Source organism: Pelobates fuscus, chromosome 7 (genome assembly GCF_036172605.1).
Source record: "Pelobates fuscus isolate aPelFus1 chromosome 7, aPelFus1.pri, whole genome shotgun sequence".
Lineage (NCBI taxonomy): Eukaryota > Metazoa > Chordata > Amphibia > Anura > Pelobatidae > Pelobates > Pelobates fuscus.
In genome coordinates this window covers 14,382,336-14,398,763 of record NC_086323.1, presented here as the reverse complement: position 1 = coordinate 14,398,763, position 16,428 = coordinate 14,382,336, and the positions used below count along the sequence as shown (strand labels likewise).

Genomic DNA, 16,428 nt, shown 5'->3' with positions numbered 1-16,428 from the left:
GGATTCAGTATATCTCCGTTTATATAATCCCCATTCTGTACTATATTACACATATCTCAGTATATTTATTATTAGAGTACTGTCCTGGATTCAGTTTATATAATCCCCATTCTGTTCTATATTACACATATCTCAGTATATTTATAATTAGAGTACTGTTCTGGATTCAGTATATCTCCGCTTATATAATCCCCATTCTGTTCTATATTACACATATATCAGTATATTTATTATTAGAGTACTGTTCTGGATTCAGTATATCTCAGTTTATATAATCCCCATTCTGTTCTATATTACACATATCTCAGTATATTTATTATTAGAGTACTGTTCTGGATTCAGTATATCTCCGTTTATATAATCCCCATTCTGTTCTATATTACACATATCTCAGTATATTTATAATTAGAGTACTGTTCTGGATTCAGTATATCTCAGTTTATATAATCCCCATTCTGTTCTATATTACACATATCTCAGTATATTTATTATTAGAGTACTATTCGGGATTCAGTATATCTCGGTTTATGTAATGCCCATTATGTTCTATATTACACATATCTCAGTATATTTATAATTAGAGTACTGTTCGGGATTCAGTATATCTCTGTTTATATAATCCCCATTCTGTACTATATTACACATATCTCAGTATATTTATAGAGTACTGTTCTGGATTCATTATATCTCTGTTTATATAATCCCCATTCAGTTCTATATTACGCATATCTCAGTATATTTATAATTAGAGTACTGTTCTGGATTCAGTATTTCTCAGTTTATATAATCCCCATTCTGTACTATATTACGCATATCTCAGTATATTTATAGAGTACTGTTCTGGATTCAGTATATCTCCGTTTATATAATCCCCATTCTGTTCTATATTACACATATCTCAGTATATTTATAATTAGAGTACTGTTCTGGATTCAGTATATCTCCGTTTATATAATCCCCATTCTGTACTATATTACGCATATTTCAGTATATTTATAATTAGAGTACTGTTCTGGATTCAGTATATCTCCGTTTATATAATCCCCATTCTGTACTATATTACACATATCTCAGTATATTTATAATTAGAGTACTGTTCTGGATTCAGTATATCTCAGTTTATATAATCCCTATTATGTTCTTTATTACACATATCTCAGTATATTTATAATTAGAGTACTATTCTGGATTCAGTATATCTCCGTTTATATAATCCCCATTCAGTTCTATATTACACATATCTCAGTATATTTATAATTAGAGTACTGTTCTGGATTCAGTATATCTCAGTTTATATAATCCCCATTCTGTACTATATTACACATATCTCAGTATATTTATAATTAGAGTACTGTTCTGGATTCAGTATATCTCAGTTTATATAATCCCTATTATGTTCTATATTACACATATCTCAGTATATTTATAATTAGAGTACTATTCTGGATTCAGTATATCTCCGTTTATATAATCCCCATTCAGTTCTATATTACGCATATATCAGTATATTTATAATTAGAGTACTGTTCTGGATTCAGTATATCTCAGTTTATATAATCCCCATTCAGTTCTATATTACGCATATCTCAGTATATATATAATTAGAGTACTGTTCTGGATTCAGTATATCTCAGTTTATATAATCCCCATTCAGTTCTATATTACGCATATCTCAGTATATTTATAATTAGAGTACTGTTCTGGATTCAGTATATCTCCGTTTATATAATCCCCATTCAGTTCTATATTACGCATATATCAGTATATTTATAATTAGAGTACTGTTCTGGATTCAGTATATCTCAGTTTATATAATCCCCATTCAGTTCTATATTACGCATATCTCAGTATATATATAATTAGAGTACGGTTCTGGATTCAGTATATCTCAGTTTATATAATCCCTATTATGTTCTATATTACGCATATCTCAGTATATTTATAATTAGAGTACTGTTCTGGATTCAGTATATCTCCGTTTATATAATCCCCATTCTGTTCTATATTACACATATCTCAGTATATTTATAATTAGAGTACTGTTCTGGACTCAGTATATCTCAGTTTATATAATCCCCATTCTGTACTATATTACGCATATCTCAGTATATTTATAGAGTACTGTTCTGGATTCAGTATATCTCAGTTTATATAATCCCCATTCTGTACTATATTACACATATCTCAGTATATTTATAGAGTACTGTTCTGGATTCAGTATATCTCCGTTTATATAATCCCCATTCTGTACTATATTACGCATATCTCAGTATATTTATAGAGTACTGTTCTGGATTCAGTATATCTCCGTTTATATAATCCCCATTCTGTTCTATATTACGCATATCTCAGTATATTTATAATTAGAGTACTGTTCTGGATTCAGTATATCTCAGTTTATATAATCCCCATTCTGTTCTATATTACACATATCTCAGTATATTTATTATTAGAGTACTGTTCTGGATTCAGTATATCTCAGTTTATATAATCCCCATTCTGTTCTATATTACGCATATCTCGGTATATTTATAGAGTACTGTTCTGGATTTAGTAAATCTCAGTTTATATAATCCCCATTCTGTTCTATATTAAACATATATCAGTATATTTATAGAGTACTGTTCTGGATTCAGTATATCTCCGTTTATATAATCCCCATTCAGTTCTATATTACGCATATATAAGTATATTTATAGAGTACTGTTCTGGATTCAGTATATCTCAGTTTATATAATCCCCATTCTGTTCTATATTACGCATATCTCAGTATATTTATAATTAGAGTACTGTCCTGGATTCAGTATATCTCAGTTTATATAATCCCCATTCAGTTCTATATTACGCATATCTCAGTATATTTATAATTAGAGTACTGTTCTGGATTCAGTATATCTCAGTTTATATAATCCCCATTCTGTTCTATATTACACATATCTCAGTATATTTATAATTAGAGTACTGTTCTGGATTCAGTATATCTCAGTTTATATAATCCCCATTCTGTTCTATATTACACAGATCTCAGTATATTTATAATTAGAGTACTGTTCTGGATTCAGTATATCTCAGTTTATATAATCCCCATTCTGTACTATATTACACATATCTCAGTATATTTATAGAGTACTGTTCTGGATTCAGTATATCTCCGTTTATATAATCCCCATTCTGTTCTATATTACACATATCTCAGTATATTTATAATTAGAGTATTGTTCTGGATTCAGTATATCTCAGTTTATATAATCCCCATTCTGTTCTATATTACACATATCTCAGTATATTTATAATTAGAGTACTGTTCTGGATTCAGTATATCTCAGTTTATATAATCCCCATTCTGTTCTATATTACACATATCTCAGTATATTTATAATTAGAGTACTGTTCTGGATTCAGTATATCTCAGTTTATATAATCCCCATTCTGTTCTATATTACACATATCTCAGTATATTTATAATTAGAGTACTGTTCTGGATTCAGTATATCTCAGTTTATATAATCCCCATTCTGTTCTATATTACACATATCTCAGTATATTTATAATTAGAGTACTGTTCTGGATTCAGTATATCTCCGTTTATATAATCCCCATTCTGTTCTATATTACACATATCTCAGTATATTTATAGAGTACTGTTCTGGATTCAGTATATCTCCGTTTATATAATCCCCATTCTGTTCTATATTACACATATCTCAGTATATTTATAATTAGAGTACTGTTCTGGATTCAGTATATCTCAGTTTATATAATCCCCATTCTGTTCTATATTACACATATCTCAGTATATTTATAATTAGAGTACTGTTCTGGATTCAGTATATCTCAGTTTATATAATCCCCATTCTGTACTATATTACACATATCTCAGTATATTTATAATTAGAGTACTGTTCTGGATTCAGTATATCTCAGTTTATATAATCCCCATTCTGTTCTATATTACACATATCTCAGTATATTTATTATTAGAGTACTATTCGGGATTCAGTATATCTCGGTTTATGTAATGCCCATTATGTTCTATATTACACATATCTCAGTATATTTATAATTAGAGTACTGTTCGGGATTCAGTATATCTCTGTTTATATAATCCCCATTCTGTACTATATTACACATATCTCAGTATATTTATAGAGTACTGTTCTGGATTCATTATATCTCTGTTTATATAATCCCCATTCAGTTCTATATTACGCATATCTCAGTATATTTATAATTAGAGTACTGTTCTGGATTCAGTATTTCTCAGTTTATATAATCCCCATTCTGTACTATATTACGCATATCTCAGTATATTTATAGAGTACTGTTCTGGATTCAGTATATCTCCGTTTATATAATCCCCATTCTGTTCTATATTACACATATCTCAGTATATTTATAATTAGAGTACTGTTCTGGATTCAGTATATCTCCGTTTATATAATCCCCATTCTGTACTATATTACGCATATTTCAGTATATTTATAATTAGAGTACTGTTCTGGATTCAGTATATCTCCGTTTATATAATCCCCATTCTGTACTATATTACACATATCTCAGTATATTTATAATTAGAGTACTGTTCTGGATTCAGTATATCTCAGTTTATATAATCCCTATTATGTTCTTTATTACACATATCTCAGTATATTTATAATTAGAGTACTATTCTGGATTCAGTATATCTCCGTTTATATAATCCCCATTCAGTTCTATATTACACATATCTCAGTATATTTATAATTAGAGTACTGTTCTGGATTCAGTATATCTCAGTTTATATAATCCCCATTCTGTACTATATTACACATATCTCAGTATATTTATAATTAGAGTACTGTTCTGGATTCAGTATATCTCAGTTTATATAATCCCTATTATGTTCTATATTACACATATCTCAGTATATTTATAATTAGAGTACTATTCTGGATTCAGTATATCTCCGTTTATATAATCCCCATTCAGTTCTATATTACGCATATATCAGTATATTTATAATTAGAGTACTGTTCTGGATTCAGTATATCTCAGTTTATATAATCCCCATTCAGTTCTATATTACGCATATCTCAGTATATATATAATTAGAGTACTGTTCTGGATTCAGTATATCTCAGTTTATATAATCCCCATTCAGTTCTATATTACGCATATCTCAGTATATTTATAATTAGAGTACTGTTCTGGATTCAGTATATCTCCGTTTATATAATCCCCATTCAGTTCTATATTACGCATATATCAGTATATTTATAATTAGAGTACTGTTCTGGATTCAGTATATCTCAGTTTATATAATCCCCATTCAGTTCTATATTACGCATATCTCAGTATATATATAATAAGAGTACGGTTCTGGATTCAGTATATCTCAGTTTATATAATCCCTATTATGTTCTATATTACGCATATCTCAGTATATTTATAATTAGAGTACTGTTCTGGATTCAGTATATCTCCGTTTATATAATCCCCATTCTGTTCTATATTACACATATCTCAGTATATTTATAATTAGAGTACTGTTCTGGACTCAGTATATCTCAGTTTATATAATCCCCATTCTGTACTATATTACGCATATCTCAGTATATTTATAGAGTACTGTTCTGGATTCAGTATATCTCAGTTTATATAATCCCCATTCTGTACTATATTACACATATCTCAGTATATTTATAGAGTACTGTTCTGGATTCAGTATATCTCCGTTTATATAATCCCCATTCTGTACTATATTACGCATATCTCAGTATATTTATAGAGTACTGTTCTGGATTCAGTATATCTCCGTTTATATAATCCCCATTCTGTTCTATATTACGCATATCTCACTATATTTATAATTAGAGTACTGTTCTGGATTCAGTATATCTCAGTTTATATAATCCCCATTCTGTTCTATATTACACATATCTCAGTATATTTATTATTAGAGTACTGTTCTGGATTCAGTATATCTCAGTTTATATAATCCCCATTCTGTTCTATATTACGCATATCTCGGTATATTTATAGAGTACTGTTCTGGATTTAGTAAATCTCAGTTTATATAATCCCCATTCTGTTCTATATTAAACATATATCAGTATATTTATAGAGTACTGTTCTGGATTCAGTATATCTCCGTTTATATAATCCCCATTCAGTTCTATATTACGCATATATAAGTATATTTATAGAGTACTGTTCTGGATTCAGTATATCTCAGTTTATATAATCCCCATTCTGTTCTATATTACGCATATCTCAGTATATTTATAATTAGAGTACTGTCCTGGATTCAGTATATCTCAGTTTATATAATCCCCATTCAGTTCTATATTACGCATATCTCAGTATATTTATAATTAGAGTACTGTTCTGGATTCAGTATATCTCAGTTTATATAATCCCCATTCTGTTCTATATTACACATATCTCAGTATATTTATAATTAGAGTACTGTTCTGGATTCAGTATATCTCAGTTTATATAATCCCCATTCTGTTCTATATTACACAGATCTCAGTATATTTATAATTAGAGTACTGTTCTGGATTCAGTATATCTCAGTTTATATAATCCCCATTCTGTACTATATTACACATATCTCAGTATATTTATAGAGTACTGTTCTGGATTCAGTATATCTCCGTTTATATAATCCCCATTCTGTTCTATATTACACATATCTCAGTATATTTATAATTAGAGTATTGTTCTGGATTCAGTATATCTCAGTTTATATAATCCCCATTCTGTTCTATATTACACATATCTCAGTATATTTATAATTAGAGTACTGTTCTGGATTCAGTATATCTCAGTTTATATAATCCCCATTCTGTTCTATATTACACATATCTCAGTATATTTATAATTAGAGTACTGTTCTGGATTCAGTATATCTCAGTTTATATAATCCCCATTCTGTTCTATATTACACATATCTCAGTATATTTATAATTAGAGTACTGTTCTGGATTCAGTATATCTCAGTTTATATAATCCCCATTCTGTTCTATATTACACATATCTCAGTATATTTATAATTAGAGTACTGTTCTGGATTCAGTATATCTCCGTTTATATAATCCCCATTCTGTTCTATATTACACATATCTCAGTATATTTATAGAGTACTGTTCTGGATTCAGTATATCTCCGTTTATATAATCCCCATTCTGTTCTATATTACACATATCTCAGTATATTTATAATTAGAGTACTGTTCTGGATTCAGTATATCTCAGTTTATATAATCCCCATTCTGTTCTATATTACACATATCTCAGTATATTTATAATTAGAGTACTGTTCTGGATTCAGTATATCTCAGTTTATATAATCCCCATTCTGTACTATATTACACATATCTCAGTATATTTATAGAGTACTGTTCTGGATTCAGTATATCTCGGTTTATATAATCCCCATTCTGTTCTATATTACACATATCTCAGTATATTTATAATTAGAGTACTGTTCTGGATTCAGTATATCTCAGTTTATATAATCCCCATTCTGTACTATATTACACATATCTCAGTATATTTATAGAGTACTGTTCTGGATTCAGTATATCTCCGTTTATATAATCCCCATTCTGTTCTATATTACACATATCTCAGTATATTTATAGAGTACTGTTCTGGATTCAGTATATCTCCGTTTATATAATCCCCATTCTGTTCTATATTACACATAGCTCAGTATATTTATAGAGTACTGTTCTGGATTCAGTATATCTCAGTTTATATAATCCCCATTCTGTTCTATATTACACATATCTCAGTATATTTATAATTAGAGTACTGTTCTGGATTCAGTATTTCTCCGTTTATATAATCCCCATTCAGTTCTATATTACACATATCTCAGTATATTTATAATTAGAGTACTGTTCTGGATTCAGTATATCTCAGTTTATATAATCCCCATTCTGTTCTATATTACACATATCTCAGTATATTTATAATTAGAGTACTGTTCTGGATTCAGTATATCTCAGTTTATATAATCCCCATTCTGTACTATATTACACATATCTCAGTATATTTATAGAGTACTGTTCTGGATTCAGTATATCTCCGTTTATATAATCCCCATTCTGTTCTATATTACACAAATCTCAGTATATTTATAATTAGAGTACTGTTCTGGATTCAGTATATCTCAGTTTATATAATCCCCATTCTGTTCTATATTACACATATCTCAGTATATTTATAATTAGAGTACTGTTCTGGATTCAGTATATCTCAGTTTATATAATCCCCATTCTGTTCTATATTACACATATCTCAGTATATTTATAATTAGAGTACTGTTCTGGATTCAGTATATCTCAGTTTATATAATCCCCATTCTGTTCTATATTACACATATCTCAGTATATTTATAATTAGAGTACTGTTCTGGATTCAGTATATCTCCGTTTATATAATCCCCATTCTGTTCTATATTACACATATCTCAGTATATTTATAATTAGAGTACTGTTCTGGATTCAGTATATCTCCGTTTATATAATCCCCATTCTGTTCTATATTACACATATCTCAGTATATTTATAGAGTACTGTTCTGGATTCAGTATATCTCCGTTTATATAATCCCCATTCTGTTCTATATTACACATATCTCAGTATATTTATAATTAGAGTACTGTTCTGGATTCAGTATATCTCAGTTTATATAATCCCCATTCTGTTCTATATTACACATATCTCAGTATATTTATAATTAGAGTACTGTTCTGGATTCAGTATATCTCAGTTTATATAATCCCCATTCTGTACTATATTACACATATCTCAGTATATTTATAGAGTACTGTTCTGGATTCAGTATATCTCGGTTTATATAATCCCCATTTTGTTCTATATTACACATATCTCAGTATATTTATAATTAGAGTACTGTTCTGGATTCAGTATATCTCAGTTTATATAATCCCCATTCTGTACTATATTACACATATCTCAGTATATTTATAGAGTACTGTTCTGGATTCAGTATATCTCCGTTTATATAATCCCCATTCTGTTCTATATTACACATATCTCAGTATATTTATAGAGTACTGTTCTGGATTCAGTATATCTCCGTTTATATAATCCCCATTCTGTTCTATATTACACATATCTCAGTATATTTATAGAGTACTGTTCTGGATTCAGTATATCTCCGTTTATATAATCCCCATTCTGTTCTATATTACACATATCTCAGTATATTTATAATTAGAGTACTGTTCGGGATTCAGTATATCTCAGTTTATATAATCCCCATTCTGTTCTATATTACACATATCTCAGTATATTTATAGAGTACTGTTCTGGATTCAGTATATCTCAGTTTATATAATCCCCATTCAGTTCTATATTACGCATATCTCAGTATATTTATAATTAGAGTACTGTTCTGGATTCAGTATATCTCAGTTTATATAATCCCCATTCTGTTCTATATTACACATAGCTCAGTATATTTATAGAGTACTGTTCTGGATTCAGTATATCTCAGTTTATATAATCCCCATTCAGTTCTATATTACGCATATCTCAGTATATTTATAATTAGAGTACTGTTCTGGATTCAGTATATCTCAGTTTATATAATCCCCATTCTGTTCTATATTACACATAGCTCAGTATATTTATAGAGTACTGTTCTGGATTCAGTATATCTCAGTTTATATAATCCCCATTCAGTTCTATATTACGCATATCTCAGTATATTTATAATTAGAGTACTGTTCTGGATTCAGTATATCTCAGTTTATATAATCCCCATTCAGTTCTATATTACGCATATCTCAGTATATTTATAATTAGAGTACTGTTCTGGATTCAGTATATCTCCGTTTATATAATCCCCATTCTGTTCTATATTACACATAGCTCAGTATATTTATAGAGTACTGTTCTGGATTCAGTATATCTCCGTTTATATAATCCCCATTCTGTTCTATATTACGCATATCTCAGTATATTTATAGAGTACTGTTCTGGATTCAGTATATCTCAGTTTATATAATCCCCATTCAGTTCTATATTACGCATATCTCAGTATATTTATAATTAGAGTACTGTTCTGGATTCAGTATATCTCAGTTTATATAATCCCCATTCAGTTCTATATTACGCATATCTCAGTATATTTATAATTAGAGTACTGTTCTGGATTCGGTATATCTCCGTTTATATAATCCCCATTCTGTTCTATATTACACATATCTCAGTATATTTATAGAGTACTGTTCTGGATTCAGTATATCTCCGTTTATATAATCCCCATTCTGTTCTATATTACGCATATCTCAGTATATTTATAATTAGAGTACTGTTCTGGATTCAGTATATCTCAGTTTATATAATCCCCATTCTGTTCTATATTACGCATATCTCAGTATATTTATAATTAGAGTACTGTTCTGGATTCAGTATATCTCAGTTTATATAATCCCCATTCTGTTCTATATTACACATATCTCAGTATATTTATAGAGTACTGTCCTGGATTCAGTATATCTCAGTTTATATAATCCCCATTCTGTTCTATATTACACATATCTCAGTATATTTATTATTAGAGTACTGTTCTGGATTCAGTATATCTCAGTTTATATAATCCCCATTCTGTTCTATATTACACATATCTCAGTATATTTATAGAGTACTGTTCTGGATTCAGTATATCTCCGTTTATATGATCCCCATTCTGTACTATATTACACATAGCTCAGTATATTTATAATTAGAGTACTGTTCTGGATTCAGTATATCTCAGTTTATATAATCCCCATTCTGTTCTATATTACACATATCTCAGTATATTTATAGAGTACTGTTCTGGATTCGGTATATCTCCGTTTATATAATCCCCATTCAGTTCTATATTACGCATATCTCAGTATATTTATAATTAGAGTACTGTTCTGGATTCAGTATATCTCAGTTTATATAATCCCCATTCTGTTCTATATTACACATAGCTCAGTATATTTATAGAGTACTGTTCTGGATTCAGTATATCTCAGTTTATATAATCCCCATTCAGTTCTATATTACGCATATCTCAGTATATTTATAATTAGAGTACTGTTCTGGATTCAGTATATCTCAGTTTATATAATCCCCATTCTGTTCTATATTACACATAGCTCAGTATATTTATAGAGTACTGTTCTGGATTCAGTATATCTCAGTTTATATAATCCCCATTCAGTTCTATATTACGCATATCTCAGTATATTTATAATTAGAGTACTGTTCTGGATTCAGTATATCTCAGTTTATATAATCCCCATTCAGTTCTATATTACGCATATCTCAGTATATTTATAATTAGAGTACTGTTCTGGATTCAGTATATCTCCGTTTATATAATCCCCATTCTGTTCTATATTACACATAGCTCAGTATATTTATAGAGTACTGTTCTGGATTCAGTATATCTCCGTTTATATAATCCCCATTCTGTTCTATATTACGCATATCTCAGTATATTTATAGAGTACTGTTCTGGATTCAGTATATCTCAGTTTATATAATCCCCATTCAGTTCTATATTACGCATATCTCAGTATATTTATAATTAGAGTACTGTTCTGGATTCAGTATATCTCAGTTTATATAATCCCCATTCAGTTCTATATTACGCATATCTCAGTATATTTATAATTAGAGTACTGTTCTGGATTCGGTATATCTCCGTTTATATAATCCCCATTCTGTTCTATATTACACATATCTCAGTATATTTATAGAGTACTGTTCTGGATTCAGTATATCTCCGTTTATATAATCCCCATTCTGTTCTATATTACGCATATCTCAGTATATTTATAATTAGAGTACTGTTCTGGATTCAGTATATCTCAGTTTATATAATCCCCATTCTGTTCTATATTACGCATATCTCAGTATATTTATAATTAGAGTACTGTTCTGGATTCAGTATATCTCAGTTTATATAATCCCCATTCTGTTCTATATTACACATATCTCAGTATATTTATAGAGTACTGTCCTGGATTCAGTATATCTCAGTTTATATAATCCCCATTCTGTTCTATATTACACATATCTCAGTATATTTATTATTAGAGTACTGTTCTGGATTCAGTATATCTCAGTTTATATAATCCCCATTCTGTTCTATATTACACATATCTCAGTATATTTATAGAGTACTGTTCTGGATTCAGTATATCTCCGTTTATATGATCCCCATTCTGTACTATATTACACATAGCTCAGTATATTTATAATTAGAGTACTGTTCTGGATTCAGTATATCTCAGTTTATATAATCCCCATTCTGTTCTATATTACACATATCTCAGTATATTTATAGAGTACTGTTCTGGATTCGGTATATCTCCGTTTATATAATCCCCATTCTGTTCTATATTACGCATATCTCAGTATATTTATAGAGTACTGTTCTGGATTCAGTATATCTCAGTTTATATAATCCCCTTGCTGTTCTCCTTTTTCATTAGTTTGCAATGAAAGCACAGAATTACCCGCGTGTCCTTTAATACAGCCAATTTCCTGGGTGTTGTTTTAAAATCTGTTTCCAGAGGTGGGATTTTGTGCCCTTGGCCTCATAGTCCATAATCCTTTCTCAGTTTCTTCATCCTTTGTTTGAAATAGACCATTAAAACACTGTCTGGGAAAATGACATTCAAATAAAATGATAAATAACTCACTATTTGCAAAGGCTGCTTAGTTCACAGACCCACAACTCAATGTGGATGTTCAGTAAACCAGAAATTGCAGAGAATTGATTAGAACCAATAGCGAAGTGTCAGAATATTACCAATTTGGCTCCTTTGCTTTGTAATGCCCATTTTTATTGGTAATTTCTTCTGAATTCCTACTTGTGTGAATAACCCTTACTTTGTTGAGCAAATATCTTATTACGTGTTTTTTCCATGTGATATGTCCCCTTGAAATGTCAGATTTCTGTAACAAATTGCCTTTCCTATTTTCCCCCGTACATCTGCTTTCCGTATTTCTTCCATGAGTGATATGCTGTAAATAAGGGCATGTCAGGGTATGTTGCAATAATGCCAGAAATGTGTAATGTTGCATTTTGAATCACGTTTCTTGTTTTTCTGTCAATGTGATCAATAATGTGTGCGTAGATCTCACCAAACTTGAAAAGCCTGTCCTGTAATGACAATCTTGAGTTTAATAGTTCCAAAAACAAGCAAGTAAAACCTCTCTCTCCATTAGAGCACCGGCTTACAAGACACTGACGGACACTCAGAGATGCAAAACATAGTACTGTGTGCTTGCGATCGATGCCCTTTACGCTAAAGCATTGCTTCCATTTCACGTACAAACAATTTGTTTAACTTTTGGATACGCTTGTCAGTTGGTCTGTTTTTCTGTCTGTTGGCTGAATTTGCAGTCCAAAAGCATTTTGTCGAATTTTTTTATTTTGTTTTGTTATGTTTTAAAGATCTCTCTACTTTTAGCAAATGTTATGTCTTGAGAAATGTTCTCCAGTGTATTCCTATTCTCAACGTAAAATACTCCCATTGTTGTCCTCAGGATAATCTGTAAAATGCACTTTCTCCGTCCTTCCTACCATTCCTTCCATTTTCACTCACAGGATGTTTTCCAACCTTTTCTGCTTAATGTCACATTGTTCATGTAATCCTTAAGATGTCGCTTCCTTTTTCTATTGGCTTCACTAGTGGTTATGGTGCTTAGAGTATTTTTTTTTAAAAACAAACCCGATTCATTTAAGGTATATCCACGTCTTGTGTATATGAGTATTTATGAAATCTTTAAAAAAAAAAAAAAAATACTCATACTGACTGTGTTGAAATTTCACTGAAATTCCAACCAAGACAAAAGATTTACTGAAACAAACAAGTGACTAGCCCCCCCCCCAAATTATGCAAAGTCCTCAGATGCAAAACCTATCTGCATTTATCTATCTATTTTACTGTTTACAACTAATCAATTTGATATGAGAAATGCCCAGATCTTGCATTGATACACACTGTATATCTCTTACTCTCCAGTGATATACAAACAAGGTTGGAAGGAGTCCTATGAATATCTGGAGTGTGTATTTTTCCTGCTTTACAATATAATATAACTAGCACAGACTGTATCTCTCCCGAAATTGACCCTGTTCCATTGTCTCCTGACTTGCTGAACCCGGCAGCAGATGGACATTAACCCACTTTGATTAGTTGCAAGCCGACAGCATTAATTTTTGATACACTGGGACCACCTGAGAAATGGATTCAATTACAGCATCTTTTCACCGCCGCTTGCTTTCTTCCTCGGCTTCTCCACCTCAGCCGATTTTATTTCGCGCCCTGCCGAGACCTGCAGAACTTGTTGAAATTCAAAACTCCTCTTTCCAGCAGCTGACCCCCAGGATAATTAGGGTTAAATTGATAAGCTATCACCCCGCTGACACGTTTTATCAGCTTGTGTTTGCACGAGAGGATACAATACAAAAGGGAAAGAGCAATTTGTGCTGTGCTGTCAATCTCTGGGCCTAGATAAAGGTGTTACAATTTAGATAACACGCTCAGTGTTCTATGTGCCATTGTTGTTCAATTAGTGTTTCTTTTCTCCAGCGCTCCCTCTCTCCGCCCTCCCCTATTTTCCCTTCATACCCTCGGTCGTATTTCACCTCATGCCATCTCATGATAATGATGCCCTGTTAAGTGTGAGCAGAGATAGGACAGTTTAGCGGTTTGCTAGCACAATGCACGCCCATCCATCATTACACCAGCACTGTGCTCACTTAAGGAAAGTGATAAGGAAATGCATGCATTTATCACTGAGTGCTGAACTTGTTTCATTTGGCTGGATTAAGAGAGAACGTAGGAAAGATCCCCCTTCGCTGTCTCTTTCCTTCTCTCTGTAGAATAAATTACTTGCCAGCGCCCGGAGGAAGCCCCCTTGACAGCAGAGCTGATAATTTGGAAATACCTAATGTTTTCCCATAACCCTCTCTTCCCGAGGGGCAAAGTGTGGCCAACTCCTCCGTCACTGAAAGCAGTTTGTAATATATGTTTGTTAATGGTTTTACATTATTTAACACATTTTGAATTGAGTTGGCCTTTCCATTGATAAAGAACTAACTCCTTGCTCCGTTTTTTGAGCCGAAGTTTTGGGCTGTTTTTTGCTGGAACTCTTGGCGAATTACCAGGTGAATTACCAGGTGAATTGAACATTTTAGGCCCAAAACAACCGAGTAGCAGAATGTTTGATATTCAGCTATTTTGACATTGCATTTCATATTTTGTTTATTTCCCACAATTCTTGGTTTAGCGAACAAACGTTTAAGTTCCTGTCCTAGTCTTGTTGTAGGAAAGTGTTCACTGATGTAGAAAATGAACAAAATTAATTTCAATACCTTTTTTTATTTTTTCTAACAATCCATGGTGAAATTACATATATTGTAACCTTATCAAAGGTAATATTGATGTATATGTAAAGTAGCTCTGCTCTGTATTAACTCTTGTGCAATCTTACACTTTTAAACTTTACACAGAGGGATAAATACGACCGTCATAGATTTCCAAGGTGCTTGTGAGGTCTAGATTTACATAGTAATTTCTGTAGAGCAGTGTGCTTGTATTAACTAGGCCATACACACGGCTCTACAGAAATTAAATAGAAAATTTGGACCTCACAAGAATCTTGAAACTCAACGCACTTTAAAAAGAAGTCTGCCATTTCTCCTCACCCAAGAGGGAGTTCTGAAACGGATGGACTTGCAGTGTGTACAACTGCTCCGTCCCCAAAGGATACAGTCAGTATCCCACAATCCAAAATAGGTTTGTGCATGCTAGGAGTTGTGGGTAATCCGGTGTGTTGATGGCATAATTGAACATGTCATTTTCTGCACCTGTTCTGGTATTAGCACAATGCATAGACATACTGTGTGTTCACCATGAATTGGGTGATCTTCGGTTGTTCTTATAGATGAATGAAAATGTTCAATTCCAAATGTTGTGGGTGCATATCTTATTAATGTAAAGAGGGCAGCCAATGTGCACCGATATATGAATTGCCTTGTTACTACTTCTATTAACCTGTGCAAGTTTCTCAGCAGGTTGAGAAATATTCCTAGATTTTTACTAAGCTCAGCTTCATGCATTTAGGTCTTTCAACGTTCCTAAAGCCTTCTACATCTTTATGCATTCAAACAGCAAGACATTGTCTTACTGGTATGTGGATTCATTAAATATGCGCACTTTACTCTGTGACTGTTTTTACATTGTGTTAACTAACAAGTAGTAAACCGATAGACTGACTCTGCCGAGGCTGCCTTCCGTAATATTCAAAGCATTGAGTAACAGCCCCCTCGGGCACCCAGGGAGTTAATGCTAGGATTTCAGCAAGCAGTGGGTTAATAAAAAATGTATAAGGTTGACTACTAACTAATCCAC

At 31.5% G+C, this 16,428-nt stretch overlaps 1 protein-coding gene across 1 annotated transcript in view; it reads left to right on the top strand.

Moving 5' to 3' along the window:
* Window positions 1-16,428, top strand: part of ERI3 (ERI1 exoribonuclease family member 3) — a 262,591-nt gene that overhangs the window by 63,915 nt on the left and 182,248 nt on the right. The window lies entirely within an intron of this gene.